General features: G+C 39.0%; 1 protein-coding gene across 1 annotated transcript in view; it reads right to left on the bottom strand.

Moving 5' to 3' along the window:
- The window catches only part of pals1a (protein associated with LIN7 1, MAGUK p55 family member a), a 53,750-nt gene extending 36,144 nt beyond the window's left edge, over positions 1 to 17,606 (bottom strand). Inside the window, exon 1 of the mRNA XM_052496643.1 lies at positions 17,409 to 17,606. The gene's annotated coding sequence lies outside the window, so the exon portion shown is untranslated. The remainder of the gene's footprint in view (positions 1 to 17,408) is intronic.

Raw genomic sequence — 17,606 nt, 5'->3', positions numbered from 1 at the left:
GATTAGGGTTATCATCAACTAGCATGGGTTACTAATATGATTAGGATTATCATCAACTGGCATGGATTACTAATATGATTAGGATTATCATCAACTAGCATGGGTTACTAATATGAATAGGATTATCATCAACTAGCATTGGTTACTAATATGATTAGGATTATCATCAACTAGCATGGGTTACTAATATGATTGGGATTATCATCAACTAGCATGGGTTACTAATATGATCAGGATTATCATCAACTAGCATGGGTTACTAATATGATCAGGATTATCATCAACTAGCATGGGTTACTAATATGAATAGGATTATCATCAACTAGCATGGGTTACTAATATGATTAGGATTATCATCAACTAGCATGGGTTACTAATATGATTAGGATTATCATCAACTAGCATGGGTTACTAATATGATTAGGATTATCATCAACTAGCATGGGTTACTAATATGATTAGGATTATCATCAACTAGCATGGGTTACTAATATGATTAGGATTATCATCAACTAGCATTGGTTACTAATATGATTAGGATTACCATCAACTAGCATGGGTTACTAATATGATTAGGGTTATCATCAACTAGCATGGGTTACTAATATGATTAGGATTATCATCAACTAGCATGGGTTACTAATATGATTAGGGTTACCATCAACTAGCATGGGTTACTAATATGATTAGGGTTATCATCAACTAGCATTGGTTACTAATATGATTAGCATTGGTTACTAATATGATTAGGATTATCATCAACTAGCATGGGTTACTAATATGATTAGGATTATCATCAACTAGCATGGGTTACTAATATGATTAGGGTTACCATCAACTAGCATGGGTTACTAATATGATTAGGGTTATCATCAACTAGCATTGGTTACTAATATGATTAGGATTACCATCAACTAGCATGGGTTACTAATATGATTAGGGTTATCATCAACTAGCATGGGTTACTAATATGATTAGGATTATCATCAACTAGCATTGGTTACTAATATGATTAGGATTACCATCAACTAGCATGGGTTACTAATATGATTAGGGTTATCATCAACTAGCATGGGTTACTAATATGATTAGGATTATCATCAACTAGCATGGGTTACTAATATGATTAGGATTATCATCAACTAGCATGGGTTACTAATATGATTAGGGTTATCATCAACTAGCATGGGTTACTAATATGATTAGGATTATCATCAACTAGCATGGGTTACTAATATGATTAGGGTTATCATCAACTAGCATGGGTTACTAATATGATTAGGGTTATCATCAACTAGCATGGGTTACTAATATGATTAGGATTATCATCAACTAGCATGGGTTACTAATATGATTAGGGTTATCATCAACTAGCATGGGTTACTAATATGATTAGGGTTATCATCAACTAGCATGGGTTACTAATATGATTAGGATTATCATCAACTAGCATGGGTTACTAATATGATTAGGATTATCATCAACTAGCATGGGTTACTAATATGATTAGGGTTATCATCAACTAGCATGGGTTACTAATATGATTAGGGTTATCATCAACTAGCATGGGTTACTAATATGATTAGGATTATCATCAACTAGCATGGGTTACTAATATGATTAGGGTTATCATCAACTAGCATGGGTTACTAATATGATTAGCATGGGTTACTAATATGATTGGGATTATCATCAACTAGCATGGGTTACTGATATGATTAGGGTTATCATCAACTAGCATGGGTTACTAATATGATTAGGATTATCATCAACTAGCATGGGTTACTAATATGATTAGGGTTATCATCAACTAGCATGGGTTACTAATATGATTAGGGTTATCATCAACTAGCATGGGTTACTAATATGATTAGGATTATCATCAACTAGCATGGGTTACTAATATGATTAGGGTTATCATCAACTAGCATGGGTTACTAATATGATTAGCATGGGTTACTAATATGATTAGGGTTATCATCAACTAGCATGGGTTACTAATATGATTAGGGTTATCATCAACTAGCATGGGTTACTAATATGATTAGGGTTATCATCAACTAGCATGGGTTACTAATATGATTAGGGTTATCATCAACTAGCATGGGTTACTAATATGATTAGCATGGGTTACTAATATGATTAGGGTTATCATCAACTAGCATGGGTTACTAATATGATTAGCATGGGTTACTAATATGATTAGGGTTATCATCAACTAGCATGGGTTACTAATATGATTAGGGTTATCATCAACTAGCATGGGTTACTAATATGATTAGGATTATCATCAACTAGCATGGGTTACTAATATGATTAGCATGGGTTACTAATATGATTAGGGTTATCATCAACTAGCATGGGTTACTAATATGATTAGGATTATCATCAACTAGCATGGGTTACTAATATGATTAGCATGGGTTACTAATATGATTAGGGTTATCATCAACTAGCATGGGTTACTAATATGATTAGGATTATCATCAACTAGCATGGGTTACTAATATGATTAGGATTATCATCAACTAGCATGGGTTACTAATATGATTAGCATGGGTTACTAATATGATTAGGGTTATCATCAACTAGCATGGGTTACTAATATGAATAGGGTTATCATCAACTAGCATGGGTTACTAATATGATTAGGATTATCATCAACTAGCATGGGTTACTAATATGATTAGGGTTATCATCAACTAGCATGGGTTACTGATATGATTAGGGTTATCATCAACTAGCATTGGTTACTAATATGATTAGGATTACCATCAACTAGCATGGGTTACTAATATGATTAGGATTACCATCAACTAGCATGGGTTACTAATATGATTAGGATTACCATCAACTAGCATGGGTTACTAATATGATTGGGATTATCATCAACTAGCATGGGTTACTAATATGATTAGCATTGGTTACTAATATGATTAGGATTATCATCAACTAGCATGGGTTACTAATATGATTAGGGTTATCATCAACTAGCATGGATTACTAATATGATTAGGATTATCATCAACTAGCATGGGTTACTAATATGATTAGGGTTATCATCAACTAGCATTGGTTACTAATATGATTAGGATTATCATCAACTAGCATGGATTACTAATATGATTAGGATTATCATCAACTAGCATGGGTTACTAATATGATTAGGGTTATCATCAACTAGCATGGGTTACTAATATGATTAGGATTATCATCAACTAGCATTGGTTACTAATATGATTAGGATTATCATCAACTAGCATGGGTTACTAATATGATTAGGATTATCATCAACTAGCATGGGTTACTAATATGATTAGGATTATCATCAACTAGCATGGGTTACTAATATGATTAGGGTTATCATCAACTAGCATGGGTTACTAATATGATTAGGATTATCATCAACTAGCATTGGTTACTAATATGATTAGGGTTATCATCAACTAGCATGGGTTACTAATATGATTAGGATTATCATCAACTAGCATGGGTTACTAATATGATTAGGATTATCATCAACTAGCATTGGTTACTAATATGATTAGGATTACCATCAACTAGCATGGATTACTAATATGATTAGGATTATCATCAACTAGCATGGGTTACTAATATGATTAGGATTATCATCAACTAGCATGGGTTACTAATATGATTAGGGTTATCATCAACTAGCATGGGTTACTGATATGATTAGGGTTATCATCAACTAGCATGGGTTACTAATATGATTAGGGTTATCATCAACTAGCATGGGTTACTAATATGATTAGGATTATCATCAACTAGCATGGGTTACTAATATGATTAGCATGGGTTACTAATATGATTAGGATTACCATCAACTAGCATGGGTTACTAATATGATTAGGATTATCATCAACTAGCATGGGTTACTAATATGATTAGGGTTATCATCAACTAGCATGGGTTACTAATATGATTAGGATTATCATCAACTAGCATGGGTTACTGATATGATTAGGGTTATCATCAACTAGCATTGGTTACTAATATGATTAGGATTATCATCAACTAGCATGGGTTACTAATATGATTAGCATGGGTTACTAATATGATTAGGATTACCATCAACTAGCATGGGTTACTAATATGATTAGGGTTATCATCAACTAGCATGGGTTACTAATATGATTAGGGTTATCATCAACTAGCATGGGTTACTAATATGATTAGGATTATCATCAACTAGCATGGGTTACTGATATGATTAGGGTTATCATCAACTAGCATTGGTTACTAATATGATTAGGATTATCATCAACTAGCATGGGTTACTGATATGATTAGGGTTATCATCAACTAGCATGGGTTACTAATATGATTAGGATTATCATCAACTAGCATGGGTTACTGATATGATTAGGGTTATCATCAACTAGCATTGGTTACTAATATGATTAGGATTATCATCAACTAGCATGGGTTACTGATATGATTAGGGTTATCATCAACTAGCATGGGTTACTAATATGATTAGGATTATCATCAACTAGCATGGGTTACTAATATGATTAGGATTATCATCAACTAGCATGGGTTACTAATATGATTAGGGTTATCATCAACTAGCATGGGTTACTAATATGATTAGGATTATCATCAACTAGCATGGGTTACTAATATGATTAGGATTATCATCAACTAGCATGGGTTACTAATATGATTAGGATTATCATCAACTAGCATGGGTTACTAATATGATTAGGATTATCATCAACTAGCATGGGTTACTAATATGATTAGGATTATCATCAACTAGCATGGGTTACTAATATGATTAGGATTATCATCAACTAGCATGGGTTACTAATATGATTAGGATTATCATCAACTAGCATGGGTTACTAATATGATTAGGATTATCATCAACTAGCATGGGTTACTAATATGATTAGGATTATCATCAACTAGCATGGGTTACTAATATGATTAGGATTATCATCAACTAGCATGGGTTACTAATATGATTAGGATTATCATCAACTAGCATGGGTTACTAATATGATTAGGATTATCATCAACTAGCATGGGTTACTAATATGATTGGGATTATCATCAACTAGCATGGGTTACTGATATGATTAGGATTATCATCAACTAGCATGGGTTACTAATATGATTAGGATTATCATCAACTAGCATGGGTTACTAATATGATTAGGATTATCATCAACTAGCATGGGTTACTAATATGATTAGGGTTATCATCAACTAGCATGGGTTACTGATATGATTAGGATTATCATCAACTAGCATGGGTTACTAATATGATTAGGGTTATCATCAACTAGCATGGGTTACTAATATGATTAGGATTATCATCAACTAGCATGGGTTACTAATATGATTAGGGTTATCATCAACTAGCATGGGTTACTAATATGATTAGGATTATCATCAACTAGCATGGGTTACTAATATGATTAGGATTATCATCAACTAGCATGGGTTACTAATATGATTAGGATTATCATCAACTAGCATGGGTTACTAATATGATTAGGATTATCATCAACTAGCATGGGTTACTAATATGATTGGGATTATCATCAACTAGCATGGGTTACTAATATGATTAGGATTATCATCAACTAGCATGGGTTACTAATATGATTAGGATTATCATCAACTAGCATGGGTTACTAATATGATTAGGATTATCATCAACTAGCATGGGTTACTAATATGATTAGGATTATCATCAACTAGCATGGGTTACTAATATGATTAGGATTATCATCAACTAGCATGGGTTACTAATATGATTAGGATTATCATCAACTAGCATGGGTTACTAATATGATTAGGATTATCATCAACTAGCATGGGTTACTAATATGATTAGGATTATCATCAACTAGCATGGGTTACTAATATGATTAGGATTATCATCAACTAGCATGGGTTACTAATATGATTAGGATTATCATCAACTAGCATGGGTTACTAATATGATTAGGATTATCATCAACTAGCATGGGTTACTAATATGATTAGGGTTATCATCAACTAGCATTGGTTACTAATATGATTAGGATTATCATCAACTAGCATGGGTTACTAATATGATTATGGGTTACTAATATGATTAGGATTACCATCAACTAGCATGGGTTACTAATATGATTAGGGTTATCATCAACTAGCATGGGTTACTAATATGATTAGGATTATCATCAACTAGCATGGGTTACTAATATGATTAGGATTATCATCAACTAGCATTGGTTACTAATATGATTAGGATTATCATCAACTAGCATGGGTTACTAATATGATTAGGTTATCATCAACTAGCATGGGTTACTAATATGATTAGGATTATCATCAACTAGCATGGGTTACTAATATGATTAGGATTATCATCAACTAGCATTGGTTACTAATATGATTAGGATTATCATCAACTAGCATGGGTTACTAATATGATTAGGATTATCATCAACTAGCATGGGTTACTAATATGATTAGGATTATCATCAACTAGCATGGGTTACTGATATGATTAGGATTATCATCAACTAGCATGGGTTACTAATATGAATAGGATTATCATCAACTAGCATGGGTTACTAATATGATTAGGATTATCATCAACTAGCATGGGTTACTGATATGATTAGGATTATCATCAACTAGCATGGACTACTAATATGAATAGGATTATCATCAACTAGCATGGGTTACTAATATGATTAGGATTATCATCAACTAGCATGGGTTACTGATATGATTAGGATTATCATCAACTAGCATGGACTACTAATATGAATAGGATTATCATCAACTAGCATGGGTTACTAATATGATTAGGATTATCATCAACTAGCATGGGTTACTGATATGATTAGGATTATCATCAACTAGCATGGGTTACTGATATGATTAGGGTTATCATCAACTAGCATTGGTTACTAATATGATTAGGATTATCATCAACTAGCATGGGTTACTGATATGATTAGGGTTATCATCAACTAGCATGGGTTACTGATATGATTAGGATTATCATCAACTAGCATTGGTTACTGATATGATTAGGATTATCATCAACTAGCATGGGTTACTGATATGATTAGGGTTATCATCAACTAGCATGGACTGCTAATATGATTAGGGTTATCATCAACTAGCATGGGTTACTAATATGATTAGGGTTATCATCAACTAGCATGGGTTACTAATATGATTAGGTTTATCATCAACTAGCATGGGTTACTAATATGATTGGGATTATCATCAACTAGCATGGGTTACTAATATGATTAGGGTTATAATAATAATAATAATAATATGACTAGCTACTGGACAAAATTAAGTTGATTTGAAAACCAATAGAATATGAGAATAATGCTGGTTTCAATGGCATATTAAGCATTTATAAAATAATTCCCTCAACATTTCAATGGTTGTATTTTGGCTAGCCTACTTAGAAACAAGGCAAGACATGCTTCATGAACTTACATAAGGTGGGTGATGAGTGGTGCACAACAGCCACTGTCCTTCACTCTCCTGTCTTGTGACCATTTCATCTGAACAAGACGTGCAGTCAAAGGTTTGGACACACATACTCATTCAAGGGTTTTTCTTGATTTTTTTCTACATTGTAGAATAATAGTGAAGACATCAAAACTATGAAAAAACACATATGGAATCACGCAGTAACCAAAAGTGTTAAACAAATCAAGATATATTTGAGATTCGTCAAAGTAGCCACCCTTTGCCTTGATGGCAGCTTTGCACACTCTTGACATTCTCTCAACCAGCTTCATGAGGTAGTCACCTGGAATGCATTTCAATTAACAGGTGTTCCTTGTTAAAAAGTTAATTTGTGGAATTTATTTCCTTCTTAATGCATTTGAGACAATCAGTTGGGTTGTGACATGGTAGTGGTGGTATACAGAAGATAGCCCTATTTGGTAAAATACTGAGTACATATTATGGCAAGAAGAGCTCAAATAAGCAAAGAGAAACGACAGTCCATAATTACTTTAAGACATGAAGGTCAGTCAAGGCGAAACATTTCAAGAACTTTGACAGTTTCTTCAAGTGCAGTCGCTAAAACCATCAAGCGCTATGATGAAACTGGCTCTCATGAGGACCGCCACAGGTAAGGAAGACCCAGAGTTACCTGTGCTGCAGAGTTCATTAGAGTTACCAGCCTCAGAAATTGCAGCACAAATAAATGCTTCACAGAGTTCAAGTAACAGACACATCTCAACATCAACGGTGCAGAGGAGACTGTGTGAATCCGGCCTTCATTATCAAATTGCTGCAAAGAAACCACTACTAAAGGACACCAATAAGAAAAAGAGACTTGCTTGGTCCAAGAAACACGAGCAATGGACATTAGACTGGTGGAAACCTGTCCTTTGGTCTGATGAGTCCAAATGTGAGATTTTTGGTTCCAACCGCCGCGTCTTTGTGAGACTCAGCGTAGGTGAACGGATTATCTCTGCATGTGTGGTTCCCACCGTGAAGCATGGAGGTGTGATGGTGCTTTGCTGTGACACTGTCTGTGATATATTTAGAATTCAAGGCACACTTAAACAGCATGTCTAACACAGCTTTCTGCAGCGATACACCATCACATCTGTTTGCATTTAGTGGGACTATCAGTTGTGTTTCAACTTTACAATGACCCAACATACCTCCAGGTATAAGGGCTATTTGACCAAGAAGGAGTGGTGCATCAGATGACTTGACCTCCACAATCCCCCAACCTCAACCCAATTGAGATGGTTTGGGTTGAGTTGGACTGCAAAGTGAAGAAAAAGCAGCCAACACGTATTCAGCATATGTGAGAACTCCTTCAAGACTGTTGGAAAAGCATTCCAGGTGAAGCTGGTTGATAAAATGCCAAGAGTGTGCAAAGCAGTCAAGGCAAAGGGTGGCTACTTTGAAGAATATAAAATATATATCGATTTGTTTAACACTCGTGTTATTTCTTGTTGTTTTGATGTCCTTACTATTATTCAACAACGTAAATTTAAAAAATAAATAAAGACAAACCCTGGAATGAGTCAGTGTGTCTAAACCTTTGACTGGTTCTATTTCAAACATGACTGGAGTTTACATTTTTGTAATTAAAGGTTGGGCTACATTTTCTGGCGCACTGACATGCAAGCCTGTTTATTTATTTAGGCCTACATGAAAATTAGACACTGTTTGATGGTGATATTTATTTTTACTCTTAAATCTATATTATTTTGTCCGACTATTTTTTATTTTTTTAACTTGTCTAGACAAGCGTTAATGTCGAGCCCTGGCATGTATATAACGACATGATTGATGTTTTATGTACAAGATGTATGTTTGTACAGACTTCACCTATTATAGAATAGGCATTTCAATTTCATTTAGCTCAATTGTATTTCCTTTCATTCAAATTCTGTATCCTGTTCACTACTTCAATTACATTTTTTTTATTCTAGTCAAATTCAAGAAATTAATTGGAATTTATGGAGGCAAATGACACACGAGGATTTTTCAAGACATGCACACACACACACACACACACACACACTTCAGTGGCCAATGTAGTCTATATATTTTATGTCCTTGAGTATCCTGTTGCCTGCCCCCTTTGTGTTGCTACAACAATTTTGCAGAACACAGTGTATGGATAAGGTTTGCCCACCATATTGTGAGTGTCAGACTGACTCATGTGTTGATACTGACGCCTCTGTTGTGTTCAGTGGACACAATTTACATGAGGTGGCCAGAGAAGAACACCTTATTGTCCATGTTCCTTACGGAGTCATGCAAACAAGCACGGACTTCCTTCCCAGCCTCTCAAAGTCCATCCTGTTACCATTTCAAGAGCATCAATGCAGGTGAAGACCATACAATAAGATGACAATAGTGGTTGAAAACAAGCCTGCATCGCTTAAAGTATGAACTATGTGCAGCCAAACAAAGATGGCCATTCTAAAAACCTCTACGTTCAGTTTCCTTTTACTCTAAAATTACAACTCTAGCAATAAGGCCCGAGGACTGTTGGTATATGGCCAATATACCACGGCTAAGGGCTGTTCTTAGGCACAACGCATCGCGAGTGCCTGGACCCAGGCATATGCCATGGTATATTGGCCATATATCACAAACCACTGAGGTAAACTGGTTTCCAACATAATTAGAACAGTAAAAATAAATGTTTTGTCATACCTGTAGTATACATTCTGATATACCATGGCTGTCAGCCAACCAGCATCCAGGGCTCGAACCACACAGTTTATAACGTCACAGTAGACGTGCTATAAGTAGCCATTTCAGTTATGCCATGGGCTGTGTATTGATTAACTACGGAAGGTCAGGCCTGAAGATTGTGTCTCTCCAGTAAGCTCCAGGCCAGCCTGACATCTGTCTCTTATAAACACACACCTGACAAACCTGAGGAGTGATATTTTAGGGCAGTCAACCAGTCACTCTGTTGCTCCCTTTTAAAACAACAGTAGTAGCATGGTTAGTCATGAGAAGGATGAGTGTATATTTGTTTATGAGAGGGGGTGGGAAGTCAGATCTGAATTGGAAGTTTAGAGAATACAGTGGTAGTTAAGAGCAGTGGTGCACACTACTCAACCATTTTCACACTAGGCACCTCAAATTAACTACACACATACAAATGGCAGCCTGACACATTCCATCTCAAGATCTTGAGCTAATTTAGTATGACAGACCTTCCCCTCCCCCTAGAAGAGCTGTGTCCGTAAGGAGGACAAATGACACACCCAGGGCTACTACACACCCAGGGATCGAGACTAATATTTTCTCATCACTGTACAAGAATCATCCCGAAGTGCAATTTCAACCAAACAGCAACCGTCCCAAATAAAACCAAAAATGTAATAACAATATTAATAAATATTTTTTATTAAAACACTTCACAATTATTATGACAATAAGGGTCTAGGACCTAGGTAATTGACAGTGATTTAAAAGTAGGCCTACTATTGAAATAGATAAATGAGGCTGTCAACCAAGTATCCTAGAAGGATATTGACCTCATCCCGTCAGTAGAGGATGCCTGGTCGTTATTAAATAAGCATGCCCCTTTCAAAAAATGTAGAACTAAGAAAAGATATAGCCCTTGGTTCAATCCAGACCTGACTGCCCTCGACCAGAACAAAAACTTCCTGTGGCGGACAACACTAGCATTGAATAGTCCCCGCGATATGCAACTTTTCAGGGAAGTCAGGAACCAATACACGCAGTCAGTTAGGAAAGCAAAGGCTAGCTTTTTCAACCAGAAATGTGCATCCTGTAGCTCTAACTCCAAAAGGTTTTGGGACACTGTAAAGTCCATGGAGAATAAGAGCACTTCCACCCGGCTGCCCACTGCACTGAGGCTAGGAAACACGGTCACCACCGATAAATCCACGATGATCGAGAATTTCAATAAGCATTTCTCTACAGCTGGCCATGCTTTCCTCCTGGCTACCCCAACCCTGGCCAACAGCTCCACACCCTTCGCAGCTACTTGCCCGAGCCTCCCCAGCTTCTCCTTCACCCAACTAGCAGATGTTCTGAAAGAGCTGCACAACCTGGACCCGTACAAATCAGCTGGACTAGACAATCTGGACCCTCTGTCTAAAATGATCCGCTGCCATTGTTAATAGGGGTTGCAACAGTCTGTTCAACATCTCTTTCGTATTGTCTGAGATGCCTAAAGATTGGAAAGCTGCCGCAGTCATCCCCATCTTCAAAGGGGGTGACACTCCAGACCCAAACTATTACAGACCTATATCCATCCTGCCCTGCCTTTCCAAAGTCTTCGAAAGCCAATTTAATAAACAGATGACCGACCATTTCGAATCCTACCGTACGTTCTCCCCTGTGCAATCCGGTTTCCGAGCTGGTCATCGGCAGACAGGTCATCGGCAGACTCAACCGCCTTGGTTTCTCAAATGACTGCCTCGCCTGGTTCACTTCTCAGATAGAATTCAGTGTGTCAAATCGGAGGGCCTGTTGTCCGGACCTCTGGCAGTCTCTATGGTGGTGCAACAGGGTTCAGTTCTCGGGCCAACTATTTTCTCTGTATACATCAATGATGTCGCTCTTGCTGGTGATTCTCTGATCCACCTCTACACAGACAACATAATTCTGTATACTTTTGGCCCTTCTTTGGACACTGTGTTAACTAACCTCCAAACGAGCTTTAATGCCATACAACTCTTCTTCCGTGGCCTCCAACTGCTCTTAAACGCAAGTAAAACTATATGCATGCTTTTCAACCAATCGCTGCCCGCACCCCCAACTAGCATCACTACTCTGGACGGTTCTGACTTAGAATATGTCGACAACTACAAATACCTAGGTGTAAGCTCTCCTTCCAGACTCATATCAAACATCTCCAATCCAAAGTTAAATCTAGAATCAGCTTACTATTTTGCAGCAAAGCCTCCTTCAATCATGCCGCCAAACATACTCTTGTAAAACTGACTATCCTACCAATCCTCGACGATGTCATTTACAAAATAGCCTCCAACACTCTACTCAGCAAACTGGATACAGTCTATCACAGTCCCATCTATTTTGTGCATTTTAGAAAATGTGTTTTCCCACAATTTGCATTTTGGAACATTTGCATGTTGGCCTGCCGCCGTGTGCACATTGTTGCAATTAAAATATGAAATAATATAGTTATCAAAATTTTAAGCAAAACATTCCTTTGGACGCAACAGTGGTTGTATGATTTTTGGATCTATCGTCCCGGGACTGTGCCAAAGTCTGTTTTGAACCGTCTTAGACATCTTTTTAAAGTCCTTGAGATGAAGAAACGCCCTCAATTTCAAGCCCTGCACACACTGGGCCCTTTGAGTGGACCATCTGCTGCTGTGTGGCTTAGCTAAGCACCCTGGTGGAGACAGAGTGGTCATCCTCCTGGTCCTCTCAACCACTGGGCAAACTGAACTGACTCCTGGTCCAGGCTACATCACTGTCTTCTCCTCCAAACATACCACTCCTGGTCCAGGCTACATCACTGTCTTCTTCTCCAAACATACCAGTCCTGGTCCAGGCTACATCACTGTCTTCTCCTCCAAACATACCACTCCTGGTCCAGGCTACATCACTGTCTTCTTCTCCAAACATACCACTCCTGTTCCAGGCTACATCACTGTCTTCTCCTCCAAACATACCACTCCTGGTCCAGGCTACATCACTGTCTTCTCCTCAAACAAACATACTGTCTTCTCCTCCAAACATACCACTCCTGGTCCAGGCTACATCACTGTCTTCTCCTCCAAACATACCACTCCTGGTCCAGGCTACATCACTGTCTTCTCCTCCAAACATACCACTCCTGGTCCAGGCTACATCACTGTCTTCTCCTCCAAACATACCACTCCTGGTCCAGGCTACATCACTGTCTTCTCCTCCAAACATATCCAGGCTACATCACTGTCTTCTCCTCCAAACACTCCTGGTCCAGGCTACATCACAGTCTTCTCCTCCAAACATATACACTCCTGGTCCAGGCTACATCACCGTCTTCTCCTCCAAACATATACACTCCTGGTCCAGGCTGGTCTTCTCCTCCAAACATATACACTCCTGGTCCAGGCTACATCACTGTCTTCTCCTCCAAACATACCAGTCCTGGTCCAGGCTACATCACTGTCTTCTCCTCCAAACATACCACTCCTGGTCCAGGCTACATCACTGTCTTCTTCTCCAAACATACCAGTCCTGGTCCAGGCTACATCACTGTCTTCTCCTCCAAACATACCACTCCTGGTCCAGGCTACATCACTGTCTTCTTCTCCAAACATACCACTCCTGGTCCAGGCTACATCACTGTCTTCTCCTCCAAACATACCACTCCTGGTCCAGGCTACATCACTGTCTTCTCCTCCAAACATACCACTCCTGGTCCAGGCTACATCGCTGTCTTCTCCTCCAAACATACCACACCTGGTCCAGGCTACATCACTGTCTTCTCCTCCAAACATACCACACCTGGTCCAGGCTACATCACTGTCTTCTCCTCCAAACATACCAGTCCTGGTCCAGGCTACATCACTGTCTTCTTTCTCCAAACATACCACACCTGGTCCAGGCTACATCACTGTCTTCTCCTCCAAACATATACACTCCTGGTCCAGGCTACATCACTGTCTTCTCCTCCAAACATATACACTCACCTGGTCCAGGCTACATCACAGTCTTCTCCTCCAAACATATACACTCCTGGTCCAGGCTACATCACCGTCTTCTCCTCCAAACATATACACTCCTGGTCGAGGCTACATCACTGTCTTCTCCTCCAAACATACCAGTCCTGGTCCAGGCTACATCACTGTCTTCTCCTCCAAACATACCAGTCCTGGTCCAGGCTACATCGCTGTCTTCTCCTCCAAACATACCACACCTGGTCCAGGCTACATCACTGTCTTCTCCTCCAAACATACCACACCTGGTCCAGGCTACATCACTGTCTTCTCCTCCAAACATACCAGTCCTGGTCCAGGCTAAATCTGATTTACAGACTAACACTGTGCAAACAGCATGGTAACATCATGGTGGTGTTTGGGGTGAGGTTGGTCTGTCCGTGTCCTGACCGGACCTGGTGGTGTGTAGCCATAAACAACACTAGAATGTCATATACTACCCTCGAGGCTTGTTGATGGCTAGGTTATGCGAGGTGAATCACACATGGCCCTGCTCGCACTGCAGGTGTCATCTCTACAGGACAGACCTGTACTACCGCGGGCATGAGGCAGCTTGTCACGGGCACAGCAGGCAGCTAGAACCAGCCCACTTGACAACCTTATTCTTTTATTTAACTCGTCAAGTCAGTTAAGAAGGAATTCTTATTTACAATGACAGCCTACCCCGGCCAAACCCTCCCCTAACCAGGATGACACTGGGACAATTGTGCACCACCCCATGGGTTGGATGTGATACAGCCTGGATTCGAACCAGGGACTGTAGTGACACCTCTTGTATTGAGATGCAGTGCCTTAGACCGCTGTGCCACTCGGGAGCTCTTAAAGGGTGGTGTCTGTCTGGTCTTTCCTGGTCTAGCCTTCTGAGACCACAGATGGGGTTGAGAAGCCCTCCTCCTCCAGCCCACTGTCCTGAGCCAAACCAAATATAAACAACACTGGGCAGAGTCTAACATTCCACTCAAGATATTTTCATTCCCACACGCTGCTTTTATTCTCACTTCTTGGCTCACATTTAAAGGAGAGAAATATAGGCTAGGGAAATCAACTAGGCCTGTGAACTTATTTATTCTGATTACATGTAATCAGAGAGTCCCCAGTGACACCTCAGCTGTGGGTCAGTGTATCCTATCCTCCCTTAGCCTGTCACTGTGGAGGAGAAACAGACCAGGATTCTGATCTTCTCCAGAACTCTCACTCCACATTCCAACACTCCACACACAGAATAAAGAACCTTCCAGATTCCAGGGAAGAGGAAATGAGAGATCATGTAACATACTGAACCACCTCGTAACAGGGTTTCAAATAAAGGTGAAATAAAAACAAACAGCACCAGGGTGGTAGAGAGGGGGCAGAGAGACGGGATGCATGAAGGTGGAGAGAACGACAGAGGGGCCTATGACAGTCTCTAGTCCATTTAAGACAATGGCATTTATAGTAAGTGTTACATTTTGATAACATGTTGCAGAAGTACACTCAACAGCTATCGAACTCCTCAAAAATTAAAGTGGAGTGCTTTCAGCTATTCTACCTGCTCAAAACTGGACAATGACCTTCAACGTGGCAGTGGACATAAACGGAAGCGAAGGCAGCTCAGTTAATTTGTAAACCAAACTTCTTTTAATGTGAACTTTTTACTACTATATGGGCAACATTCTGCCAGTCACAACAAAACATTCATACTTCGATAAATAGAAGCCTCGCTACTACAACCATGACTATGGGGGTGGCCTAGCCAGGGTGGACAGCAGAGCCGGGGGTGGGAGACTTCCACATCAGTTAGGAGCTGTTTTAGTTTAGGATTGGCTGCTAACGAATGAGGTGAAGTATCTGAGATACCAGCACCTGAATACCTTGATGACGAACTTGTCAAATTAAGGGGAAAACTCTTGGTTGCCGTGCATTCTATAGCTGGTCATCAGCTAATTTGAGAATTCAGGCCTTATTGTTGACAATACAACACTGTGATTATCAATTAACCATTGTGTTTTTAAGCAAGGTCAGTGGGGTCCTTCCCAGCAATTTTAGGTCCGTGATTTAGGTCACCTAAAAAGGAGGGAACCCACTTAGTAGAACAGTCGTGTGACTGGAGGCATGTGAGTATGGAGACTGATAAGATTGTTATTTTTTTACCATTATGGTATCAGGCTGGGCAGTAGCTGATAAGCACCCAGTGTGTGGTTGCTGCTTGATTAGATTTGAGTTATGGATGTGGGCTTCATTAAATTATTAAGAACAAATTCTTCTTATTTATTATTATTATCATGGGCAGAACGACGGCTCGGGGATTTGAACTTGCAACCTTCCGGTTACTAGTCCAACGCTCTAACCACTAGGCTACCCTGCCGCCCCAACATTGATTGTATTGCTTTTCTAATATATCTAAAAATAGATATTTGTACTGAACAAATAGCCTGCATGTGTTAGTCACTGATGCCCAAGACAGCCATTGAAGGGAGTAGTTGATCACAATACGGGCATAACCTCGGTGTCAGACATCCGTGCTGATGTTCATGTTGACACAGGCCATATGGTGACCAAACGAAGATCACCGTCATCCTTATGTTGATTGAGGAGGACTTTCTGGTCAGACTTTATTGCATTACTGTCAAGAACAGACTATCATACATCTGTACTGGATTAGTAAATTAGTTAAATATAATGTTTTGAGACATGGGTGTCCTGGCTGGAATACTATTATGTTTTAGATGCACGAGCCCTTTTCATAGCTAGAATTACACCTTGCGAGCTAGCTAGTAGCAGACAGTTCTAGATTCTAGTCTGCTTTTTACAAATACCCAGCCACCTAGATGGTTATGGAAAAACATGTATTTTTCAAAAGACATGGACGAACTAAATATGTCTAAAGAGTGCATCGATTAGCGCACCCACACCTCACGCACGCAACAGGTTGGGCAAAAGTACCTAGTCCGCCTTTCTAGCTTGTAGCAGTTGCTAGCCAGTCCAATGCTATGCCATTGGACGGAAAGTGGCATTCGGTGACAATTTTATCAAAGTAAATACACAATTTCGTTGTTATCACACGAAGTTGAAACAACAGCTTTAGTTCAAACTGATGTAAGATGCTCTTCTGTTAGTTCATCAGGTAGAACAAACTTTAAAAGATCGCGCTAGCTAACTAGCTCTTCCCTGGCAACGCGTCGCAGACAATGACACTCCAAAATACATAGGAAATGGAAGAGAACTACTCACTTTATTCCCGCAACCCTGTCGAGAATATATTCTTCATTGACATGTCCAATATTACTCCACTGTTTTTTGTATCAGTTGAGTTAAAAAAACAATAAAAAAAACTTTGCTAACTTTGTGCCACAATATCAGTCCGGATCCTCTCTTCCGTAGCCGTGCGTTTAGGAGTCATTTCCAACTCGAGAGTTGTTCAGACGTGAA

This window comes from Oncorhynchus keta, chromosome 35 (genome assembly GCF_023373465.1).
Source record: "Oncorhynchus keta strain PuntledgeMale-10-30-2019 chromosome 35, Oket_V2, whole genome shotgun sequence".
Classification (NCBI taxonomy): domain Eukaryota; kingdom Metazoa; phylum Chordata; class Actinopteri; order Salmoniformes; family Salmonidae; genus Oncorhynchus; species Oncorhynchus keta.
The sequence above is the reverse complement of the archived record's forward strand: the minus strand, read 5'-3'. Positions and strand labels throughout refer to the sequence as shown.